The sequence below is a fragment of the Rattus norvegicus genome, chromosome 2 (genome assembly GCF_036323735.1).
Source record: "Rattus norvegicus strain BN/NHsdMcwi chromosome 2, GRCr8, whole genome shotgun sequence".
Lineage (NCBI taxonomy): Eukaryota > Metazoa > Chordata > Mammalia > Rodentia > Muridae > Rattus > Rattus norvegicus.
The window spans coordinates 182706183-182714754 of record NC_086020.1 but is presented as its reverse complement, the minus strand read 5'-3'; positions in this window follow the sequence as shown (position 1 = coordinate 182714754).

Here is an 8572-nt window from a genome sequence, read left to right as displayed (position 1 = left end):
CACTTTAAGCTTCCCAGGAGAGAGACGCTCTAAGATGAATTGTCACAAGAACAAGGGAACATCAACTCATGCCCACCTGATCTGTTAAAATTGCACCTTCAATGTTTTTTTTCCCTCCTTCACCTTCTACATTCCTCTTCATAAAATCAGCTCCTCTCTGCCTATAAAATTCAAAGTTATTGTCGTCCTCCAGTGGTCCCTGATCTTTTTTTTCTTATTTTATTTATTTATTTTTACACCAGGTTTTATTCACCTCTTGGTCCACCCCTGGACTGTTCCACATCTCATAAGTCCCGCACCACTCCCTTCCATCTCCATGAGGATGTCCCCACTCCACCCACCCCACCAGACCTCTAAACTCCCTGAGGCCTCCAGTCTCTTGAGGGTTAGGTGCGTCTTCTCTGACTGAACCCAGACCCGGGAGTCCTCTGCTGTATATGTGTTGGGGGCCTCATCTCAGCTGGTGGATGCTGCCTGGTGGATGATCCAGTGTCTGAGAGATCTCAGGGTCCAGGTTAATTGAGACTGCTGGTCCTCCTACAGGGTTGGCCTCCTCCTCAGCTTCCTCCAGCTTTCCCCTAATTCAACAGAGGGATCAGCAACTCCTGATATGTGTTTGGGTGCACATTATCTGACTCTTTCAGCTGCTTGTTGGGTCTTTCAGAGAACAGTCATGGTAGATCCCTTCTGCGAGTACCCCATAGCTTCAGTAGTGGTGTCAGGTCTTGGGGCCTCCCCTTGAGCTGGATCCCACCTTGGGGCTATCGCTGGATCTTCTTTTCCTCAGGCTCTTCTCCAATTCCATCCCTGCAGTTCCTTCAGACAGGAAGAATTATGGGTCAGAGCTTTGACTGTAGGATAGCAAGCCCATCCCTCACTTGATGCCCTGTCTTTCTGCTGGAGGTGAGTTCAACAAGGTCCTTCTCTCCACTGAGGGCATTTCATCTAGGGTCCCCCCTCTTGAGTCCTGAGAGTCTTTCACTTCCAAGGTCTGCTCCCTTTATGCTTTTATCTTACAACCCTCTCAGCTACTTGCCATTAGCCCCTCATTTTCGCTTGGATAATTGCTAACATTGACAAACTATTGCCAACCACCAGGTCAACCACACTGCCCCCAGTTGGGACTTTATTCCCATACTTACACTTTGACCTGGAAGATTTTCTGCATCACCTGTTAGACCCCTGTGGGAGAAAATCCCACCCCAAAAATATTTTAACATGTACCCAGAGCAGCAGGCCCATCAGAGATGCTGCAAAGGAGACTTAGACTACTACTGTGCACAGTGCCATTATGAAAGCAGAGGCTCCAACTAATGGGGCCCTCACTGAAACCTGATTCCATCTAGCTAGTTAGAAATGGAAACTCCCACATTTCTCTCAAGCATACTCACCTTGTAACCACATGACACTCAGCTTCATTGAAAGAAGAAAAGAGACCACCAGATGGGATTCAGGTTATATTTGTGGATTGAGATTATATACATGAAAAGGAGGTGCTTAAGTTAGACAGATTCTAAGGTAACTGTTGGAAATACTTTCTTCTCTATCTTAAAAGATTTTAGACAGATTCCAGGGGTAAACATTGGGCCCAATAAAGTCCTGCTGATGCTGGAGTTCAGGGCCTTGCCTCTGCCTCTGCGTACCACTGCCCTAACATGGGAGTCACCCACTTTACTAGCTTCCTGTCTCAACAAAATCCCACTCCAACACTTTGATCAGCACATTTGCATTTGTGGAAGCTTCTTTCCACACACTTAATTCCTCTTGTCCTGATTGACACAGGACTGTTGGTTATGCTTAAATGCCCAGCCCCCCTACTATGATTGAACAACTATCTCTGGAAACTATTCACAGACCATAGGGATTTCTCAGTGTAGATGGCAGCCATCAGAAAGAGACAATGTGACATATAATCAATAATATGAGAAGGTCTTTGAATTGGAAATCACATACTCTCAGAAAATTCACACCTCTGCAAAATCATTGTAACTCTTGCCACTATAGAGTATGGGTACCTCCTGCCTACAGGGGATGCTTTGTAGACTTGTTCAACAGGATTCATCCCTTGTATACACACCCTAGTTGTAAAGTATCTTTTGCTTTCTGTATCCTGGTACAGCTAGTTCCCCCAATAACTTATTACACAGGGAAAGCATTCCCAATAAATTTCCAAGTGAAAATTGTTGTAGTGCCTTAAGTAGTATTATCCATCCTGCTTGGGATAGGAGTAGCTGGAGTAGTTGGCACAAGAGCTTCGGCACTAGTCCAGTACTACACTCTAAAATATGAACAATTGAAAGACAATAGCCACACAATCTTCTCATTAGATGCAAAAATAGACCTTGACAAAATCTACCATCCTCCATGACAAAAGTACTAAGAGACACAAGGGATATAACTGAATATATAAAGCAGTAGATCAAGCCGAAGTCAACATCAACATAAATGGAGAGAAACTTGAAGATATTCCACTAAAATCAGGACGAGGTAAGGTTGCCTATTCTGGATATATACCTATTAAATAGAGCACTTACTGTCTTAAAGCAATAAGTCAACTAAAGAAGATCAAGAATACACAAATTAAAAAGGGAGAAGTCAAATATTTTTATATTTATTTAATATGAGGGTAGACACATGGCTCTAAAAGTGCTACTGGAAAAGTCCTACAGCTAATGAACACTTTCAGCCAGTACCTGGATACAAAATTAACTCACAAAAGTCAGCAGGCCTCCTGTACACAGAAGTAGAATCAAATCAAGGAAACAACCCCTTTCACAACATATTCAAGCAATATAAAATATTTAGGACTAACTTTAAAAAAGAAAGCAAAGAACTTGTAAGATAAAAATCTTAAGTCTTTGATGAAGGAACTTGAAGGAGCTATCAGAAGATGGAAAATTTCCCATGCACATGGATCAGGGTTAACATAGTAATCATGGCCAAAACAAATCTACACATTGGGTTTAATCACAACCAAAATTGCAACACATTTCTTCACAGATCTTCAAAGACAATTCTCAACTTCATATGGACCCTCCACCTCCACAAAAACCAGGATAGCTAAAGCAATCCTTAACAATAAAACAACTGTAGAAGTTTACACCATTTCAATTTCTGTTACTGATTTCAATTTGAGTCATGGAATTATAGTAATAGAATCCACTTGGGATGGCATAAAAACAGATACATTGATTACTGAAATTGAATTGAAGACCCAGACACAAATATATACATATTGGAAAAAAGACAGTATCTTCCATAAATGGTGCCGGTCTAACTGGATGGCTGCATGTAGTACAATGCAAATAGATCCATCCTTTCCACCCTGCACAAATCTGAAGTCTAAGTGAACCAAAAGACCTCAAGATAATACCAAAATACACTAAATTTTATAGAAGAGAAAGTGGGGTGTGATGGTCTTTAAATCATTGTCATAGGAGAATACTTTCTGAACAGAATACCCATAGTACAGGCACTACAATCAACAACAAATAAATGGAACCTCATGAAATTTAAAGCTTATATTAGGCAAAGGACACCATCATTCAGACAAAAGGAGACATAGAGAATGGGATACTCCACATCTAATCAATGACTAGTGCCAAAAATAGACAAATAATTTAGAAATCTAGATATCAAAAAGCCAAATAATCCAATTTTAAAATAGGGTACAGATCTAAACAGGGAATTTCCCATAGTGGAAGCTCAAATGGCTTAGAAACACGTAAAGAAAAGTTTGATATCCTTAGTCATCAGGGAAATGCAAATCAAAACTACTTTGAGATTCCATCATACAATGGCCAAAATGGCTAAGATCAGTAATACAAGTGACAGCTCATGCTATTGAGTATGTGACCTAAGGGGAATAATTCTCCATTTCTGGTGCAAACTTATACAAACATTATGGAAATCAGCATGTGTGTACTCAGAAATGTGGGAATTTTTCTACCCCAAGGTCCATCTAAACTCCTCTTGGGCATATACCCAAGGTTATTTCACACTAGCAGAGGGAGAGTTGCTAAGAGATGTTCAAACTACTCTAGTCATGATAGCCAGAAACTAGAAACAAACTTCTGTCCCTCAAAAGAAAAAAAATAAAGAAAATGTGGTACATTAACACAATAAATTATAACTCAGCTCTTTTTAAAAGATATCATGGAATTTTCAAATGGATAATACCAAAACAATTCATCCTGAAAAAGTTAACTCAGACTCAGAAAGATAAATATGGTATGTATTCTCAGATATGTGGTTACCAGGAGCTAAGTAAATGAGTGATTTACTAAAGCATTTGAGTGATGATTTAGATACATCGTTCAGCACAAACTTCCTAAAATACACCAAGGTGATCTTATCAGGGATAAGAATCTCAACTAGTCACTAGTCATCCCTTGTTACCAAATAAAGCTTCCAGTACTGGGACTGGGTTGCATTCGATTGAGTTGTTTAACCAAGAGGATCCCATGGAAGCTTACAAATGATCCAGGCTGTCACTAAGACAATGAGTTGCTGTCTGCAAACTGACAGCAGGACACCATTGCCAAGGACAACACACACACACACACACACACACACACACACACACACACACACACACACACACACACATTTAATATGAAGAATTCTAGCTGGGCCTTTCATGGAGCGTTCCCCCTCTGCTCTAGTGGCTTTGGTGAAGGAAAGTAATTCTGTGGACTACCAAAAGAGAAACATAAACACCAAATCCTTTGTCCTATAACTTGTCCTGCCTAGAAAGTATGGTAGGGCAATAGTGACTCAGAACCTCTAATAGAAGCCAACTAATAGTTGATTTGATATAAGCTCAGTTCATGAGTCAGGACCCATACTCGACACTGCTCGGGTAAATAAGAACCAGAAACCAGATAGCCCAGAAACCTAGGATTCAAACCAAGAAAACAGGTCTTTAAAAAAAAGGTAAGACAAACCAAATGATATTCTGCTCTACTCATTAATAAGTAGCCATAAATGAGTCACCATCAGAGAAGCTTCCTCCTGCAGCAGGTGGGAATATATTCAGAGTCCTAAAACAATATATTATAACGAGAGAGAGAGAGAGAGAGAGAGAGAGAGAGAGAGAGAGAGAGAGAGAGAGAGGATATGAATCTCCATCAGATTTCAGGGAAGACTGCAGAAGAGGAGGCAAAATAAGTGTAGGAAGAGGGGATGGAGGATACTAGTAGAACAAGACCCTCTGAGTCGACTAAGTAAGGTACATAAGACAGCCATGGTTTCTATTTTTTTTAATCTTTATTAAATTGAGTATCTCTTATTTACATTTCGATTGTTAATCCCCTTCCCTGTTTCCTGGCCAACATCCCCCTAACCCTTCCCACTCCCCTTCTCTATGGGTGTTCCCCTCCCCATTCTTCCCCCATTACCACCCTCCCCCCAACAATCACATTCACTGGGGGTTCTGTCTTGGCAGGACCAAGGGCTTCCTCTTCCAATGGTGCTCTTACTAGGCTATTCATTGCTACGTATGCAGTTGGAGTCCAGGGTCAGTCCATGTATAGTCTTTGGGTAGTGGCTTAGTCCCTGGAAGGTCTGATTGGTTGGCATTGTTGTTCATATGGGGTCTCAAGCCCCTTCAAGCTCTTCCAGTCCTTTCTAAGATTTCTTCAATGAGGGACCCATTCTCAGTTCAGTGGTTTAATGATGGCATTCGCCTATGTATTTGCTGTATTCTGGCTGTGTCTTTCAGGAGAGATCTACATCCAATTCCTGTCGACCTGCACTTCTTTGCTTCATCCATCTTATCTAGTTTGGTGGCTGTATATGTATGGGCCACACGTGGGGCAGGCTCTGAGTGGGTGTTCCTTCTGCCTCTGTTCTAAACTTTGCCTCCCTATTCCCTCCCAAGAGTATTCTCGTTCCCTTTAAAGAAGGGAACACTTTAAAGAAGGAGTGAAGCATTCACATTTTGGTCATCCTTCTTGAGTTTCATGTGTTCTGTGCATCTAGGGTAATTGGAGCATTTGGGCTAATATACACTTATCAATGAGTGCATACCATGTGTGTTTTTCTGTGATTGGGTTACCTCACTCAGGATGATATTTTCCAGTTCCATCCATTTGCCTATGAATTTCATAAAGTCCTTGTTTTTGATGGCTGAGTAATATTTCACTGTGTAGATGTACCACATTTTCTGTATCCATTCCATGGTTTCTAAGTCCACTTTGAGAACTGTGACACAGTGAAGGAGAGACAAAGATGGATTAGGGATCATCATGGAGTGGAGGGTAATCAAGAGAGTACAATATTTCTGTGAGAAGGTGGCCTAACTGGTATTCTCATGGCATGGCCTTCATGGCCTCCATTCCAGCAAGGAAACTACCCCAGAGTAAGAGGCTTGTACACAGAAACAAGGAGAAAAGAGGGGATGGGGATACTGTTTCGAAGTGGGGCAAGTGAGGTGACTTTTACTGACTGCCTCTATTTTATTAGGAGTTATGTTTGTCTAATTGAACATCTCCCTGTGATTTGACCTTGATAAGTGTTACCAATCAAGAAAACTATCACATAACTTTAAATTTTCCAAGGTGGTAATGCACAGTTTGCCAAAGTGTGACCTTGTGAGCCTCTGGGTTTTCTGTGTCTGTTATGTCTCACCTTTAATTTCTGATTATGTGAATTTGTATATTCTCTCTGCACTTTTGTTAATTTGGATAAGGATGCATTAATCTTGTTTTCTTAAAAAAAACTTTCTTAATTTCATTAATTCTTTGCATGGAAATTTTAAGGTTCTCATTTCCAGAATTTCCTCAGTATGTATTTGCTTATCAATTCTATTTACATTCTCGGGCCTTAAATTTTTTTCATTTCCTTCCACTATTTCCTCCCACCCCCCAGATTTTGTTAATGGATTTCTTTCTTTCCTCACAGTTAGTATGTGGTATCATGGATTTTTCAGGGATTTCTTCATTCTCTCCCTATTTACCTCTGTTACCTTCACTCATATTGTTTTAAAGTCTTTTCTTTTTGTATTTCAGTCATACTGGAATTTTTGGGGACTGCTGTGTTAGGATTACTCTGGATGTTATTGTTTTATTTATGCTAATATCTAAGATACTGGGCTTGCAATGATTAAAGATTTATATTCTAATTTCTACATTTGTCTGGGACAAGTTACACCTCTATTCCTTGTCTCCTGTTTCCACTATGAATTTTTGAAGAGTGTGATTGTGGTGTGTTGTCTTAGCTAAGGTTTTATTGCTGTGAAGAGGCATCATGACCAAAGCAATTTTCATGAAGGCAAACATTTAGCTGGGGCCAGCTTGCCCTTTTGAAGGTTCAGTCCATTATCATCATGATAGGGAACATGCCGTCATTTAGGTAGGCTTGGTGCTGTAAGATCCAACAGCAGTAAATCTTGATCAAAAGGTGACTCTAACTTAGAGCCTCATGGCCCAAGCTGCCCATTGCTGCTGCTTGCTGGGATTAGAACATGCTGCCTTGGATCTATTATTACAACGTTTACTGCCTAGGCTTGGCTGTCTTAGAACTTTTTCTGTAAACTCACCTTGGACTCAGATATACATGCCTCTGTTTCTTGAATGCTGGGATTAAAGCCCTGTACTACTTAGGTCTACATCTAATTGTCTCTTTACATTTTTACAATATCTTTTTAAATTCTGGATTGTAGTTCATTCTAGATGTAGTCAAGTTGACAACTGAGAACAGCCATCACTGCTGCCAGACAGGAACTTTTCTTTGGACCCAACAGGTTTGGCTACTGGTGGTTTCAGATTTCTTTTAACAGGGAACTGACACTTAGGAATGCACATAAGTTAGAAGTCTAAAGAGGCTCACAGGAGGGAGGAGATTCCACCAGAATCTGCTTATTTTGTCTCCTTGGAATTGAGGTAGGTAGTAGAAAGACGTTACCCCAGAAATTTTCCTATAGAGTGGGAAATAGACTAGTAGTTGTAGAGATACAAGAACTGAAAGAAACAGGACAACCTACAAGCAGTTTCCATGCTTCCCTGTAAGTTTGTTCAGTGAGTTATCAGTGAGTGCATGCTGAAGTTAGATGGTAGCATACAGCAAGGGATTAGGGGGAGGGAGCTTTAAAAGGAATTGTCTGTGGGACTCACAGGAGATGTAGGCAAGCAGAAAGGAAGGCTACAGCTGGTATAATGATACAGGTGTATAGATGACACTAAGGGGTTGAAGTTGGCATAGAGGAAAAAGTGATGATTTTCTAAAATTTCCATCCTATTTCCCTGGCTGTTCTTTTGCTGTGTTTTTCTGAATGCATGCTTTGGTTTGAGGAAGAAATGATGGGCTGAGATGGGGAAAGGAAGATTGGGGCAAAAGTTCTTTGTGATCCATTGAGGTTGTCACTTTAGTAAGTAAAAGCACAACAGATTTCCTGCCAAAAGCTTGGAATGAGAATAGAAAAATTGTAAGTGGGGGAGTAAAGGAGAGGTATGAATCTGCCTTTAGCCTTCTGTTACCAGGGGAAGAGTGGCACTTGTGTTAGCATGGGTGCATACTTGGCTTGGGGGCTGGGACAAGACAAAGAGTTGGGGAGGGGTGTTAGAAGGGGAAG